Here is an 18,499-nt window from a genome sequence, read left to right as displayed (position 1 = left end):
ATAATTGTGTGTGTTGCATTTGTGTGCAGTCTCTGTCCCTTTCTGTGTGTGAATCCTCCTCTCCTCTTTTACCAGTTGGTTTATGAAGAAAAGTGCACCCGTTTTTGTCAGCACTGGCTAAATAATTTAATCCTAAACAAGACTCTCCGCCTTCCTGGATATAATTTATTCAAGGTCAATCAATGTTATGATCTTTTATAAACATATAAATATGGCTGAGTATGATTACGTATTCTGTAGTAGGCTGGCGCCCTGCCCAGGGTTTGTTTCCTGCCTTGCGCCCTGTGTTGGCTGGGATTGGCTCCAGCAGAACCCCGTGACCCTGTAGTTAGGATATAGCGGGTTGGATGATGGATGGATGATTACTTATTAATAACTCATGGTTCACTGATGTTACAATTTTCAACATAAACTGCTTCCTTTCTTTCATGACTTCAGAAATCCCTGTCCTGGATAAGGTGAATATACTAAATATTCTGCAGTTAACAAAAACAAATCTTATTTAAAATAAGGGAAATCCATGATATACAAAGGCCTAAAAAGTTAAACAGAGATAAAGAAATAACTAATAAAACTGGAAATGTACAGAAAAGAAAAATATCAATTAGGCAGGGTAGTTAAGGATTCCAAAAGCAGAAATAAGTGCAGGAATGAATAGCATTTTTCTCTCAGTGATCTGTCAAAAAAGATTAACAAGTGCAACTCCCCCCAAAAAATCACACCCAACCTCAAACTGTTTCCTCTCCGCTTAATGATCAGAAAAATTTCTACTGTAGTTTGAAAAAAATACTTCAATTTTTGCAACCCTGTTTATGACCCTACCACATTACCTCTCCTTGCTACACAACCATTTATCTTCCCCACTCTGCTCTAGACAGGACTGTTAGGTCAGATAACTTTCCACCTTCACACCAAGGTACTGGGCTAATGAGTTATTATCTGTGTTTACAAACATTTGGTTTAATGCAGAGTTCCTGTCTGGATCAAAGAGTGTGTAATATTCATGGTCTTAATAACGTTTCCTGTTTTACTGATGATAAACCAAATGCACTGACCTCAGTAATAATGAAAACATCTTAACATATAATTCTTCGGTATCTCAACTCTATCACTGATTCTCTTTTCAATGCCCTTCAGTTTGCCTTCTATGTCAGAAGATCATTTGCAGAGGCATTAAAAATGTCTTTCTGTTTTATCTTGTAGAATTCAGACCCCTGATCAGGTCGTAATGAGGACCCCGTTTGTAAATTTAACTTCAATACAATCAAACCATTACTTTTTCACAGCCATATTCCTCAGTATGATCATGGGATATTCTAAATGTCTCAGGATCACTGATGGGAAGAGACACCAGACAACTGAAGGTGGGTAAATGTTAGTCAGGATTCATGAAACTTGCCACTGGGTCCCTTCAGGGATGGGTTCTGTCTCTTCTTTTCTATTTTTCTTTTCTCTTTCTCCAACAATGAACAAACCTCAGGTGATTCTACTATAATACTACTGACTTCTGTTGATATCTGCGGTGGACTGGCGCCCTGCCCGGGATTTGTTCCCTGCCTTGCGTGCTGTGTTGGCTGGGATTGGCTCCAGCAGACCCCCGTGACCCTGTGTTAGGATATAGCGGGTTGGATAATGGATGGATGGATGGATGGAAGTCTGTTGATATCGCCCAAATGATCAATTTGATCTCACATGGGAACAAATTTAGAAAGTGGCATATCAGGTAAAGGTGGATGGGCCGGTCTGTCACTCTATCCTCCAAAAATCAGAGTCCAAATGCTTTAAAAGTGGTGGAAATGGCTGGGTGTTTTAGAACACCTGTTGTTTTACACCTCTGGTTATAAATGATGTAAATGTCAATAGGATGGAGTCATTTACAATTCTGGCCACCATTGTTACTTAGTCCGAACTGGAATAAAAAGATAAGCTCCCTTATAAAAAAAAAAAAATCAGTCCACTGGCAGCAAGACAAATTAAAAGTAATTATGTTGCCTGACAATGTTTATTCATATTCTTATGTATGTTCAGTTATATTTTATGTTTATTCATATTTTATCTACATTTAATAAAATATCTTTATTCATATCTTAATGAGACAAGGATATCCATGATCTGCAACTGGTGGATCAGGGTAACACTAAAAGGTGCCAGCAATCTACAGTAACTAACACCTTTTAGTCATTGTGTGCCATTATTATTACAGCGTAATCCAGCAATTGCAGAATTTATTGGAAATACTTCACATTGTGGACACCAGTGTAAAGAAGCAGAAGAAATCACAGTTGACAAGTATGGCCGAGTACAGGAAAGACACATTGCTAGATCAGAATTTGTGCTGTTTCTTTGAATATAAACAAAAAATAAACAAAAGTATTTCCCATCTTGATGTAAAATGCTGAGGGTTTTGGGCCAATAATCAGAAAGAAAAGTTTCTTGGGTTACTTCTACTGGGAGCTCCATCTAGCATTTTGTACATCTAGCAAATGGTCTGGGAATCTGGTGCTCTAATGGATGGAGGACCAGAAGGGGAAGAGTCAGATGACCTCACTGGATGGTTTCTTGATGCTGCGGTCAGAGAAAGAGAAGACAGTGTTAGTGACAGCACCCATCCGTGTCCTGGCGGGTTATTACATACCACAACAGAGCATGTGTGACTCAGGGTAATTAAAAAAAAACAAAGGGATTCACAGTTGACAGTGTATCCTGTTATTTATTACTGTTTATTCCCATATAAACTGAGTCCTATAATTAGTACCGCTAATCAGGTTGCAGAGCACACCTAAGAAAATGGACACATGGCATAACATTCAGTTTGAGACTTGGTTAGCTGGATTTAAAGTTGGAGCATTTTTAACATTTCCTGTCACATCTTGAAAGAGTTTGTTAACACATATTTTCTTTATTACATTTCTTTGTAACAGCAAGTCATATTCAAAATTATTAGTGATAATAGGATATAATTACATGTATTACTAGTGGACATACAACATGTTTTTAATATCATTTTACAATATCATGTGACTGAAAGTGCTTTCATAAACAGCAGAGATTCCAACTCAAGGAATGGACAAATCCATGTGCCACTGTTACTTGTTGGATGTGGATGGTCTGTATCTAATTGTAATTCAAATATCTTAAACATACAATTTTACAAAGAACTCCCCAATGGAGATTTAAAATCTGTACTCGAGTCTGAAGCTACAACTGTTGGCTGCATCCGAAAATGACAGATAGTAGATCATTGCAGCACTTTGCCTATAAATTACAGTGCCAGCGAAATAGATAGATAGATAGATAGATAGATAGATAGATGTTGAAGGATGCCAACCTTCTAAGAAAGTATAGTCTACTTTGACCTTTCTTACACAGAGCATCAGTATTGGCAGTCCAGTCCAATTTGTCATCCAGCTGCACTCCCAGATATTTAAAGGTCTGCACCCTCTGCACATAGTCACCTCTGATGATCACAGGGTCCATGAGGGGCCTGGGCCTCCTAAAATCCACCACCAGCTCCTTGGCTTTGCTAGTGTTAAGATGTAAGTGGTTTGAGTTGCACCATTTAACAAAGTCTTTGATTAGCTTCCTGTACTCCTCCTCCTGCCCACTCCTGATGCAGCCCACAATAGCAGTGTCATCAGCGAACTTTTGCACGTGGCAGGACTCCGAGTCATATTGGAAGTCTGATGTATATAGATTGAACAGGACCGGAGAAAGTACAGTCCCCTGCGGCGCCCCTGTATTGCTGAACACAATGTCAGACCTGCAGTTCCCAAGACGCACATATTGAGGTCTGTCTGTAAGATAGTCCACGATCCATGCCACCAGGTGTGAGTCTACTCCCATCTCAGTCAGCTTGTCTCTAAGGAGCAGAGGTTGGATGGTGTTGAAGGTGCTAGAGAAGTCCAAAAACATAATTCTTACAGCACCACTGCCTCTGTCCAGGTGGGAGAGGAATCGGTGTAGCATATAGATGATGGCATCCTCCGCTCCCACCTTCTCCTGGTGTGCAAACTGCAGAGGGTCGAGGGCAAAAAGAAATTATTGTAATCTTCTTATATAATATGCTACCGTGGCTGTTCATTTGTCTGTCCAGGATTTTAAATCACCTGTAGCTCGCAAACCGTTCACCTATTAACCTGAAATTTGGTACACATATATTACGTGACGTCTACTATCCGCTTTCGGGGTGATGATTTTTATTATCCTTTTTGTTTTTATCATATTTTATTGTAGAATCAACTCTCGGCTTGGGTGGAGAATAGAAGAGCTGCTAAGGAAGCAGCAAGCACATCAACCTCTGAGGAAACGAATGCTAAACCGAGAAAGAGTATGAAAACTATAAATGCTCAAGTCAAGTGTATTCACTGCACGTTATCGTGCAGTACACCGTTACTGGTATTGTATAAGGGAAATACTGAGTACACTTTTAATCACTTTAGCATAAAGGGTTGCCAAGCCATACATTTCTACATTAGAAAAATTACTTTTATTTTTAACTTTTATGGGTATGAACATCATGTCACTTGCTGTTTAATTTCAAGGAGTATGAGAAGTGAGCTGCTGCACCTGAGATTTGCACAAGACACTGTGCAGTCGCAGAGATGACTGCAGGATGGGGCGGAGATGGGAGCGAGAGTGTTAGCATATAACGAGACAAACCTCGGCATTCTGGTACAGTAAGGGACAGTACTTACTTTGTATGGTGATAGATAAATAGACAATACCATTACTACTGTATTGAACAAATAAAGAATATCCTTATTAACAAAATAAATAAATACATACCCATCTAATATCATACCTTCCTTACACAGTAACACCCATCCACACCTACATCTGACTCTGACCCACCTTGAGTCCTGCATTGAGGTGTACTAGCTTTAGCATGCACGACTTCAGGTGTTTCTCTGTTTTGCTATTAGGATCAGTTATTGAATAATTAAAGGAAAAATAAATCCTAAAAAGTTACAATAACCAATCTCAAAGGTAAAACTGAAACAGCAAACTAATTAGCATTTGAGGATGCACAGAATGTTTCTTTCTTTTAATGCAGATGAGTTCACAAATTCGCCAAAGCTTTTCAATAGGTGAAAATTGGAAAATGTGCAAAGTGTGCTATATCTCAACTGCAAATTTTCTTGAAGAAAACATGTGCCAGAATTTCAACAAAATCATTCCACTGGGAGGCGAGTTGTTTCATCTAGGCCGACTGATGGACAGACAGACAGAAATGGCATTATATTGCTTACCCGAAACAGCTACTACAGACGAGTGCTTGATTATTAAGACTCCCAGCCTTCACTTATCATCTCTGTTTGTGATCTTTTACCTACTTAGTTCCAATAACTCACACCCTGTTCCTTTATCTTCTGTTTTCCTCCTCTCGCCCATGCCCTGCCTGAAAGGTGTGCCAGCACCTTATAATCAGAATTTGTCCTCCAGCCCCTGTCCATTCCTTCGCACACTACACACCTAAAATGGCACTGCATTTTATTAATTATGGAATACAAACAAAGAAATGGGCTTCCCTTAAACATTTTATCACCAAAAGAGAAGCTGAGGTTGCACATAGTAGCACAATCACAACTCGGCGAACATGGCACCACTAGTTGCTCATTACATGGTTAAAATAAAAAATGATGAGGTTTCAAAGTAATCAATCTACAAGTGCAATCATAGAGGTGTACAATTATTTTATGAAGGTGACAGTAGAAATTCATGATGTGTGTGCCATTGCTTCATGGGAATTGGAATCCCTACATCGTGTTTGTGCCCTAATTATCTAAGTAGCACAAAGTTTTTTCTCAGACCTTGTTATCTAAGTTGGAAAGAGTTTTGTGCTTAAGTGCAGTGGAAGGCTTGTTTTAGATATTTAACATACTGAAATAAAAATGTTACTGCTGATCACTTAGATTCAATATGGTCCTGTCCTTTTTAGCAAGTGTGTTTTCAATGAATTTCTGCTAATATCCCTTAGCTACCTGCTGCCTGTTTAAACATAATTGTATCTTGATTGCTTTTCTTTCATTTGTGCAGCATACAGTATTTTTCAATAAGACATTTAATGGTAGACAACTTAAATCATGATATCATAGAACTATGTCTAGACATACACAAGTACATCTTGATAAGGTGTCCATGAAATTGAAAAAAAATTACAGTTTTTCATAAATATATGTTCCTTTTTGCCTCTATTATATTCATTTTGGCAATTATTACCATGCTACGATGAGCTGAATTTATGTCTTAATTCTGGTTTAAATCACAATAGATTTCCATTATTTATGGCTGCTGTGCAACTTCATTATCCAAAATTGCCAACATAGCTGTAGCACCGTGGTTTTATTCATCCTCATAAATAAGCAGAAATTGGCAAACGCAAGTCATGAATGTCAATATATCTCACTGGGATTTCTGGAAAATACATAAGCACCTGTTGTATACTTTAAAAAAAACAAAAAAACACCCTGGCTTATGTTGTTATTTTTTGTTTAATGAATATTGACAGAGTGAAGCTGAACAATTAGTGGACAGGCCAGGAACAGGTCTCCCCAATCAATTCCTGTTAAACTTTAGCATCTCAGGTCAGTGTTTCTTTCCTCAAGAGGACAACTTTAAACAAGTGTGTGGAGCTGTAAAAAAAAAAACAACACTGTGATTGCCACATCAGCATTTCAAATAATTGTTGAACATGTAGATATGGAAATAATACCGATCTTCGTTATGTTTATTAAAATTGGTTACACTGTGGAAGAGCGGCTAATTTGGTGCATTTATTTGTCAGTGTCTGCTATGTAACAAAATCTTTGTTTGGTCTTAATAAGTCTTAAACAGCACCCGAGACAACATTTTAGGATATGGCTGCCTATAACAAATCAGTTACTTACTTATTGCTATGAAAGTACAGCTTAACACTTAATTTTATACAGTGTTACGTGACTAATAAATGCAGTATACCACTCTCTTAAATCCCCTACGCCAAAAGTTCCAATGGCCTCCATCCTTTACTCCTTCCCTTATGCCTTGTTCTTCCTATCACTTCCCTCAATTGCAGTGTCACGTCTAAAACTGAAATGTTTCCTCAAAAATCTTGTTTCAGAACAGAATGAAGGGGCCTTTCTAATAACAGCTTTGTAAAGTGACAAAGCCTAAGGGTATAAAAGGTGACACATAACATGAAATACAAAAAGATGATAGTAATGTCAGATTCACTCAGAAAAGCAGAGATCAAAGGCGAGATCTCATTCACTTCTAAGAGCCTGTTACCACAATCATGACAGGACTGTACACAATAACTGAGAAGAAAACTCCAGCAGAGTTTTCCTTGCTTTTAGTAAAAGGCAGCAGCAGTGTTTGTTAAATATCTTTTTAAAGTGCATCAGAAACGTCTCTCAAGACTAAATAGGTCTGTAATATAATAGAACTGGTCTGCATGGATATACAGTTTCTTTTTTTCTTACTGTATTCATTTATGACATTCATTTGGAAATTTATTTAATGATAGAAAAACTTCTAGTTGGTGCTCTTTATTGGATTGAGCTAAATAAGTAAATGTAAAGGTAGTCAACATTTATCATCACTGTGTATTATTATGTTTACTATTCAATGTAAAATTTTATATTTAGAATAAAATAGAACTAGTAGTAATTTTTAGATTTTTTAGAGGGTTTACTATAACTTTAATTTTTTAAATTGTAATTTTTTTTTCCAATGAAACATTGAATTACCTGCTCAAGTGTAACTCTGCTTCAGAAATTGACTTTTAAATTAAAAATCTTATATTTTAAGCCTCATAAAATTTCTGATCCATATTCTGTTAAAGATGTCATGTAGAGCTGAAGCATATCCTGGCAGCAATAAGTACAGCGCCAGCCTTCACAGCACACTCCTCTACGCAAATTATCTTTCACTTATGGTGAGCCAGTTTAGAGTCACCTATTAACCTAAATTAGATAGATAGATAGATAGATAGATAGATAGATAGATAGATAGATAGATAGATACTTTTTAAAATAACCTTTATTGTGAACATAAAAGAGAAAATATCAACATAACAATATACACAGTCAAAGACAAAAAGCCAAATTTCAGAATAAACAAATAAGTCATACCTCAGGCCACCATCACTCCCCCTTTACACTCCTCCTACTCTGCACATTAATAAGAACATGTTGTTGACTCCCACCACTACTTTCTCTTTATTCCCAGTTCAACAATCAGTTGCCCCCCACCCTTACAGCACACAGTACCTGTCCTGTCACCAACATGTTGCTGAACATTTCTAAGTTGTTAGTTAGCTTATGGTACATACAGTATATTCGAGTTTCAGTCGACTTCTAATAAAAACTTTGAACAGCAATAGTGCGTCGGTCCCCATGAGGTTTTTTCCTTAGTTTCTCCTCGTTTTTAAGATCGACAGCTTGGCCTATCCTAAGAGGAAATTCCCAATCACGCATGTATTTCCATTTTTTTTATTATATATTCCGAAAACAAAGCAAACTTGTGAGAGTTCTATCCCAAAACCACTAAGAAGCAATTCGTACGTGAACAATGGCCTCAGCTTTTCACAGTGAATAAAGAGGTGAAAGATGGTTTCTCTTATGTAACAAAATGGGCACTGGTCAGTCTCTGTAGCTTTGATTGTGTTAAGCAATGAGTTTGTGGCTAAGTCCGAGTGTATTATCCTCCACTGCAGATCCCCAAGTCTTTTCTGCAAGGGGAGTTTATAGTAAGCCCTCCATGATGGTGTGACACTCTCTGAGACCTCCACATTGTATCTGGCAACTCTTTTCACTGATCATAAAATGTTACTTTGACACACAATTTATACAAATCTTTTTTTTATCAAATAGTTCAAAATCTTTCTCTACCAGAGTACCAAACTTGAGAAGGTATCCAAGTCTGTCAGTGTGGTCAGGGACATTTGGTCTCACGATAACAGCAGACGATGTCATCTCTGCCTCTGGTGAACTTGTGCCTAATCTCTGCAGTACTGTTTTTACCTGATTGATAAAAAGTTTAACCAGACGCTGTGATCTGATCTCCGGGACCACTGCGAGGTGGGCAGAGGTGTATCAGCACTTCATGTTTGCATCAATTAAATGTCTTATTTTCAAAATTTCTTTGTTTAAAATAATTGATACAAAAGATTCAGAAAGCAATAATGGACAGTCTAAAAGAGAATTTCAGACTAAAAGTTCCTCCATGAACCAAAAAATACTTTCTAGATTTAGCCTGCTTTTCCTGAGCTTTCGGTGCCAGACACAAACAGCGGATTGATAAAACTCAGGTAGGTCAGACCTAACAAAGTTGGCAGAGTGTAAGAAAAAATAATGTTCAGCAAAGTTTAAGCCCTTATCCCACTAAATAAGGCAAAGACCAGCTGTCTCCATGGCAAGAGAGCCGATGTAACACCTGCAACCTAAAGGCCTCCATCCGGCTCAAAAAATCAATGAGGCCCTGACTGCCTTCTTCTACAGGCTGATACCTTATCCAATGTAGCCCATCCCAAAAAAAAAAAAATTCAAAATAAAACCCTGGATGGTTCTGATAACAGATATTGGAGGGTCAACACATCGCAACTTTTGCCAGAACATGGAAGCTGTCAGGTTATTTATAATTAAGACTCTGCCTTGACATGAAATCTCCTTTTGGAGGTACTTTCATTTGTTTAGTCTGAATTGAATCTTTTTCACCCAGTCTGCCCAGTTTTCTTTACATATCCCTCCGTGTCCTAAAAACACCCCCAGGTATCTGAACACTCTCCTCTTCCACTTAAGGCCGCCAGGCAGATCTGGTGGGTCCCCATCCCTCCAGTTGCCAATTAAAAATGCTTTACTTTAATCCCAATTTTATTTTTACAGATGACAGTTTCTCAGAGTCATCCAGGCAACGTTTCAGTGCCTTGATGTCTCCAGGGTGACAGATAAACTCAGTCAAGTCATCTGCATAGGATGTTCAGACCTTGAAGATGAATTCGAAGCTGTTGCAGTAGTGTTTCAATGGAGAGTGAGAAGAGCATACTGGACAGAGAGCAGCCCTGGCATATCACTTTGGTTACCTTGAAGGGGGCTGTTAATGTTCCATTAATTCTCACAACACTAAACACATTGTGATATAAGAGTTCAATTTGTCGAATGAATTAAGATGCAAAGCCAAAGGCCTTCAGCACTGTCAAAAGATAATTGTGGTCCACTCTGTCAAAAGCCTTCTCCTGATCAAGCAATAAAAGACCTATGTCAAATCCAAAGAGCCTAGCAGTATCAATCACATCCCGAGCTAAAAAGATGTTGTCAAAAATGCATCTGTTGGGGACACAGTATGTCTGCTCCGGTTTCACAATACTCACCATGACTTTTCCTAAACGGTGAGCCAGGGCCTTGGATAAGCTCTTATAATCGGCACATAGCAGGCTCACTGGACGCCATTTCTTTAGTTCTGTGAAGTCTCCTTTCTTTGGTAGAGTGATTACCACACTGCAACAGGAGTGGGGCAGTTAACCCACTCGCAGACTTTCACGAAAGACCTCTACCAGATCAGTGCCAAGGTGAGACCAAAAGGCTTTAAAAAACTCAACAGACAAACCGTCGATTCCTGAGAATTTTTCAATGTTCAACCCATTCAATGCTATGGTCACGTCATCCAAAGAAATTGTAGTTTCTAAGATGTCCTTCTCCCCATCCAGAACCTGGGGTAATTCCTGGAGAAAACACAATGACTCCAAAGATACTTCTGTAATGTCCTCAGAAAACAGTTGCTAATGTTCGAGGACTTCAGGTTCCAGCAGGTCTTGACCTTTGTCATTTTTTAAACAGTAAATGGCTTTACTTTGGCCAATTGTTTTTTTCAGTCTAAAAAAAAATGTGTGTGTGTCCATCTGAGTGAGAGTCTGCATTCTCGATTGGACAAGTGCACCGTTTTCTCTCTTGTCCATTAGGTCCATCAACAATTGGTTTTTAGTTTTAAGTGACTCAAAGGTGCTGCTGTCAAAGTTTGTGCATAAAACTGAATGAAGTTCTTCAATGTCCTTCTCCAGCTCAGAAATGGCTGCTTGTGATCTGTTCTGTGTATTGTTGGCACAATAAGTTTATTTTAGTTTTAAAGCAATCCGACCATTGCCTTAGTGAAGAGAAGTTCTTTTTTTTTGCATCTCCATTGATCCCAGAAAATATCCGAAACATTTGATGAATTCGGAGTTTTTCAGTACATTGCTATTAAATTGTCAGAAGGACTTTACAGAATGTATAGACAGAAAAGAGATTTGAAGGGAAACAAGCAAATGATCAGAAAAGCCAGTTGGGAGAGTGGAGCAGTTAGCAGTGAGATTCCTATGATGTTTCTGTATGTAGAATCTGTCAAGTCTAGCCATAGAAAGAAGCCCTGCCGTGCCCTTCACCCACATATACTGCTGGACCCCCGGATGAATTGCTCTCCAAATGTCAATAAAGATATTTTGGTGACCACAGACACAAGCACTTTGACGGACCCCAGGTGCGGTTCTAGCCCATTCCTGGTCCAGCTGCTCATTCTCAGTACAATTAAAGTCGCCCCCCACAAACACCAGCTCATCATCCTCACAGGTCCCCAGCACATCATTTGAAACGAAAAAGCAGTGAGCTCTCTGTATTTGGGGCGTACAGATTAACAAACACCCACTTCTTTTCTCATTTGTGGGCTTCTACCTTTAGCAGCCTCCCCTGGATTAATTTTTAGAAAACATGATAGCGACTCCCACACTGAAACTGGAGCCATAACTGAGCTATGTCACCCCCGGCCACTCACTGTCCCATTCAGACTGATTAGCAGCATCAATGTGTGTTTCTTTAAGGAAGGCTATGTTGATCTTTGTTTGAGTTAAGTACTCAAATAGCCTTCTTTTTGCCATTAACTTCACACATTTGCCCGGCATTTGCCCGGCATTTGCCAGCGCGCCCGCATCCATTTCAGCACTCTGGCTCTTTTCAATCACATGCTCTCCGCTAAATGTTGCCATCTCCCCTGCTTCATGTCCAAGTCTTACTGTAGCGCTTTCGCCAACAAATAAATCACCCTGATCTCCAGCCACTTCATCAGAATCATAACTCAGATCTTCTTCCATTTCTGAATCACTAATCAGAGAGTCATTCTCTTCATCGTCAGATGCTCTATTAAAGAGCTCTTTGTGTTCACGGGACATACCTGGCCTATCTGAGCTGTCTGTCATCTCACTGTACTTACACTGGTTCGCTTTGTGCTCTGTTTGCCCGCACTTAAAACATTTCATTAACTCTGTAGAGACAAATACTATGTACACGTAACCCTCTACTTTAAATTTCAAGGCAACATCAAACTCTTCGTGTGAGTTATTTAATAGAATGTACACCTGTCTTCTAAACGACATGACATGCTTTAATTCAGGAGATCAGCATCCAAGTGGTTTCATGTCTAGATCTGACAGGACCTTACTATATCTCTGAAGTTCGTTCAGTAAGACTTTGTTTTTCAAAAACAGCAAAACATTAGAAATTATGACTCTTTTAGCAGGAGTCGACAAATGCTGCACTGGGACTAGTGAGCCGTTTATCACCAGTCCCTCCTGTATCAGGTCATGCACTAAAGCTTCATTGCTCAAGAAGATCACAACTGTTTTGTTCATGTGAGAGGCAGACTTTACATTCTTACAGCTCACTCTTTTTGCCACCTCAGCTACACATACCTCAACAGAGACCATTGGGTCTACAACCACCTTAATTCTGTTTTATCTTTCAAAATTTTGCGGGTTAAGCCCAGGAGGCCTTAATCGGGAGGCGGCCATGATGGCGGTTTCTGCAGCCGCAGCCACACCCAACTAGTGCAACAAACCGCAGACAATAAACAATAGAGTTTTAAATAATGATCCTTATAAATTAAACCGATAGAGAAAAGAAAGATAGAGAAAAAAAAACAGAAATACTCACAGAGACTCTCCATGAACAAAGCTGACCCGCAACCAACAACCACGCCCACTCCAGACCAGAGTAATCGACTTACAGAGATTCCACAGACAGAAAAGATAGATAGGATGTTTTTTGTCCCTAGGGGGAAATTTGGCTTTAAGCTAACACATAAAACTTTGGGATGTTGGGAATAACAGGAATTGCTGGAAGAACCTCCCAGCCATTGGTAGAATATTTTCAATCCAGACAGACAAGGAGAGAGCTGAGAGCAAGACCCACTTCCGTGAAGATTAGAGGCTGTTGATGCTACCACCTTTACAAACAGCATTTTACATTTACTAGGGTTCAAATATTCATTTATAGATCTATTTTCCAGAACTTCTGAGTTCTATTAAAAATTATGCATTTGTTTACATAGAAACAGACACTTAGTTTGTGTTAGAACAGGCAGAACACAAAGTTAGTGATAAATAAATACAACTCCAGTTGTTCCTGATGACCCTATCTATCAGGTGTAGTTGCCTATCTGTTTGACTCCTTTCTTCATTTCACTCACAATCCTGGCCCTTCATCTTACCAATGAAGCTTTTCAGCACACTATAAAAACAAATGGAACTTACTGCTTCATTTATTCAAAGTGGACTATTCTAGGCACACCTCAGTAGTTCTCCAGAGACTCAGAGACTTACAAATTTCTTTGTTACCCTTGCTATTTTTTCAACAATTCCTTTGGTCATGACACAATGTGCATCTCAAACCTGTGTTCTGAGCACTTTACTCTCAAGGAAAGGATTAAAAACTACTTGGGTTTAAATTTGATAGAGTCTGATTGTTTATCTGATTATATAAGCACATGACCGTTATATGTCCTTTAATTGGGTTGAGTTCCCCATGGTGGCAATGTATTTTTTACATCTCTGACTAAAAATAAGCAGTGATTCAGTTTTGCAAAAATGAAATTTGCAAATTTACTTCTTCATTATGACCACAAACATCACTAAAGAAACTTACATTGGGCTTGTCACAAACATGACTCAAATAATCCATCCATTAATACAAAAACTTGATTGTGGAAAATTGTGAGACCAAGCTATTAGCTTCATGTTTTCGAGGCAAATATTGGCTAAGTAGATGTAATAGTGTCATGATACTTTTAATGATAATGGCAGGAAGCTTCTTAACACTGTGGTTATGGGTTGGTAAAGTCCAGAGAAATAACACCTGAGGAGGTCCAGAAGACTGTACCATGGACCCTACACTACTTGCAACAATACTTTCTGCCTTCTGTATGAATTTGCTTGTTGTTATGCTCCAGACCATTGGCCAATGAACTTACATACAGTAAGTGGTACTTCTGTGATGGCTTCCGTTATGACATCAACCAAGGACTATTCAGCCATCAACTGAAGTAAATGTGGACATCCACCGAATATTGCCAGGTCATCATCAACTTTGAGTCAAGTTCCTTAGGACTATTGTTTATCAGATTTGCACATGTAGATGATTTTGCCATTATTACACTCTAGGTACAGTACCAGAAAAAGTGCCTGAATTATCATCTACAGTGGAATGTTGCCTTTGCCATATTTTACAGTCGGTTTGAGAATACCATTCCAACTATATTTTATTTAGATTGTTATGCTTTATATGATATTTTGTGATAATGACTCTTGTCCCTATCTCCAAGCCAGAACTATGCGCCTTTGGCATTTCAAAGCAGCACCAACTAAACATCATCATCCTTCATTTGCTAGCTGCATCCACCGACATGCTGCTGGCAGAACATGCACAGAGCATTTTGAAATCCTAAATACAGTTTCCAGTTTCACAATGCTTGGTTGCATTTGCTGCAGGACATCAGCTGGCTGTTCCGCTTTCAGAATAAGAAAAAAAAAATTACTGCACAATAGAGAAGTAACCGAATGTATGTGTCCTTGGATCTAAGTGCTTGTTTTGATATGCAAATGTGCTTCTTTCAAAGGTAATTAAAGGCAGCCATGAAATCAGTAGATATGCATACAGTAATTGCATTCTGCTTGTTGAGATCAGTGTTATAGTACATTTTATTTGTCTTTGAAAATGTTAAATATTCTCATGTGTGACAGTGGATTAGTTGTGGCACATTCCTATTGTTCATTATTTGCAGCTTTGCAGCTTTGCAGCTTCCCCCATGTTTTTGATGGTTATTATGCCCCGTTCTTGCCATATGATCAGTCTTCATTCCAACATCTTACATGTATGCGCCTCCTTATTTAAAGTTGGCAGCACATTGTTTCAATTATCTGTTTATTGAATCGAAGAAATATCTTTTTTTCTGAAACATTTTTTGCAACTGGATTGGGACAGGCTATTAGATAAGCTATGGAGTAATTTATGACCGACAGGTTTTAGATAACATTTTGGAGAAATTGTAATAATTTCTTTCTAGTCCTTTCTTTGGTTTTCAACCCCTGACATTTATACAACTGTTCTTTGTTTGTCTCTTAAAAGAGTTCCCATTTCTAAGTCATTCTTTCATTGCTTCCAGCTTTTCTGTCACAAATCATCATACAACTCAATTCAGGATAATTGTCAGTGATGAAATGCATGTACTCATGATTCTCAGAGACGTAGTTTGTTTTTTTGAAAAGGCTTATTCCTGCATTCTGCACTTCTGCAGATATTCAAGGGAGTTTTAAGATCTATATTGCATGCACAAACTATTGTATTCTAAACCCAAATCCTCAATTTGTACAAATACATTAAACTAAATAGTGTTTCTTTAGGTAATAGGGTGAAACAATATTGCTGTCTTTCTCTTCTTCTTCTTCACCTCTTTTGAATGGCTCCTTGTCTGCATAACAGCACAATTTTTTAGTGCATTTGGAAAGGAAGTTCAGAACAAAGGGTTGTCTTCTGCACAAGTAATTTCCTATTCCGCATCTCTGGCACAGATTATTCATTTCATTATTTGTTACTGACAATGGATGATATTCAAATATAAAATCCGAGTAAAAATACAATATTTCCTGAGAATCAGAGTCTTTTCCTTTGCTATATCACATAACTTGACATACTGTATTTAGATATTACAAAATGCATAAATAATCTAAGGATTACTAAAAAATATATTGTTTTCCCTTTTTGGAGTGCATTAAGTAGAATAATTCCAAATTATCCAATAAACATGTTTGTCTGTCTTTGAGAAGAAGAAATAATACATGAAGAGTTAATATATACATTTTTAAATTTATTTTAGTGTTTATTTTTGTGTTCAATAGAGAACCAGAATTTTAATTTGGCTGTACTGGGTACAAATCACCGTTTGGGCAGATATTTTTTAAGCAAACAAGTTATGATGAATTGATGGTTCTTCCATTAGTCAAACTTTGTGTTTATGTACCTTTGTATTTTTTAAGATATTAAATTGATTTATAAGCCAGATAAGTGCTGGAGTGGATTGACCAGTGGATTGATGGGGACAGAGAGTGTTGTCTTACCTGGCCAGGAGGCCATAATGGATGGACAACGTAATAAGAGAAGTAACCTGGCAGGGATGGTTAGTGCTTGCTATCTCAGTCGTGGCACACGGCTACAATGGATGGATGGGACAGTTTATCCTCCAACACAGGAGGTGGCAGTGCTTCTTTGGTTCATTCCTAGTTTAGACACCCGCAGGGTATCATTAGACCTGTAACGTTGTCAGGGTCCTTGGGGAGCACCAGAGGGCTCTGGCAAAAGAATTTTTCCCTATTTGGGAAGCTTCAGCCTGACTCGGAATTGCTTCCTACAGGTTATGCCCTGGCACTGGAAGTATTTGCAGGTCTTATAGAAAGGGAGCCACTCTGTCAGGAGGCAGAGAGCAACACTCGGCTACAGGAATGGAAGGAGAAGGAGTGGCATTTTTGTACATCAAAAGGAGATATTGTGATTAATAAAAACTTTTATTTAAACTTGGAGCAGTGTATGTTATTTTGGCTTCAGTGGCACCCCCTTGAGGTTACAGTGAACTGAAGTGGAAAAAGAAAACATGAAAATGATTGCTTTTTTAGAAATCAAAGACAATGAGGTTTGGCTTTGCCAGACTTTATGTTGTTAGGCTGATTGGGAAATGGTTGAAGTGTAAGATTCTGTAATGGACCTGTACCTGAAAAAATTCCTGTATTTCTTTCTCCCTATATAGCAAACATCTAATCATTCTGAACTCTTGAGAATTTGGCATGAATACAGGAATCACATTGATTTGGTGTCATGGTGTATTGCCAAAATCACCCTTAGAAGCAAATCACATTTCCAACATCATTATTAGCACCTTTCTTTAATCTCTGACATTTCCATGAAATCAATATCTTAAGGACTTAAACATCAATGCTGTATATTTTTCATTCAGAGAGCTCTCCAAGTACTATAGCCTATGGCTGAAAGACTTTTTTCCATTACTAGCAATAAAATTTTTATTACAATATTCCACCATATCTGCTCTATTCCTTTACTACAAAGACATTTGTGTTAAAAACAAAATACAAAGAGTGAATTCCGAAAATAACATTAAAGCTTCCAAGACATTTACATCTGATTTCTTAAAGCAGAACTGGGTGAAAGTTTATGAAGCCACTTTAACAAACAATGACTTGAAAGCCACTCTCTAAATCACGGTTTCTTAAACTATGGGCCGTGGATTGCCACCATTGGGTCATGAGTTACTGTTGTATTTAATGCTAATGGGTCATGGATGGTTTGCAGATTCGGTCGCAGTGGGTCAATCAACATTGCTTTGATGTCCTAGATTACTCCCCACCTGACGATCATCCATGATTCTCAAAAGGGACAGCATTAATAATCATCTGGCTATTCAACAAAGAATAAGTCTCAAAGACACTAAAAAGGAATACAATAACAACAACAACAACAACATTTATTTATATAGCACATTTTCTACAGAAAATGTTGCTCAAAGTGATTTACATAATGAAGAATAGAAAAATAAAAGACATACTAAGAAATTAAAATAAGACAACACTAATTAACATAGAATCAGAGTAAGGTCCGATGGCCAGGGAGGACAAAAAAACAAAAAAAAATCCAGATGGCTGGAGAGAAAAAATAAAATCTGCAGGGGTTCCAGGCCCCTCTTGGCATTCTACATTCTTTTTGTATTTAGGGATCTCATGGAAGGACTTGATGATGATGGTCATGCAGATTTCTAGCTTTTAGTCCATCAATGTTGGAGCAACATGATGCTTTGAGTAGAAAAAGAAGCTGGAAAAAGAAACAGAAGAGAGAGTAGGTTTTAGTACGGATTTTAGAGCCACCATGAATAGTTATTATGATGATTTGAACATAAAGAGTATCAGGATTAAATTAAAGTGAAGTTATCAGAAAGCCATGTTAAAGTAATGTGTTTTCAGCAGTGTTTTAAAGTGCTCCACTGTATCAGCCTGGCGAATTCCTATTTGCAGGCTATTCCAGATTTTAGGTGCATAACAGCAGAAGGCCGCCTCACCACTTCTTTTAAGTTTAGCTTTTGGAATTCTAAGGAGACACTCATTTGAAGATCTGAGGTTACGATTTGGAATATAACGTGTCAGACATTCCGATATATAAGA

This window comes from Polypterus senegalus, chromosome 8, assembly GCF_016835505.1.
Source record: "Polypterus senegalus isolate Bchr_013 chromosome 8, ASM1683550v1, whole genome shotgun sequence".
Classification (NCBI taxonomy): domain Eukaryota; kingdom Metazoa; phylum Chordata; class Cladistia; order Polypteriformes; family Polypteridae; genus Polypterus; species Polypterus senegalus.
The sequence above is the reverse complement of the archived record's forward strand: the minus strand, read 5'-3'. Positions refer to the sequence as shown.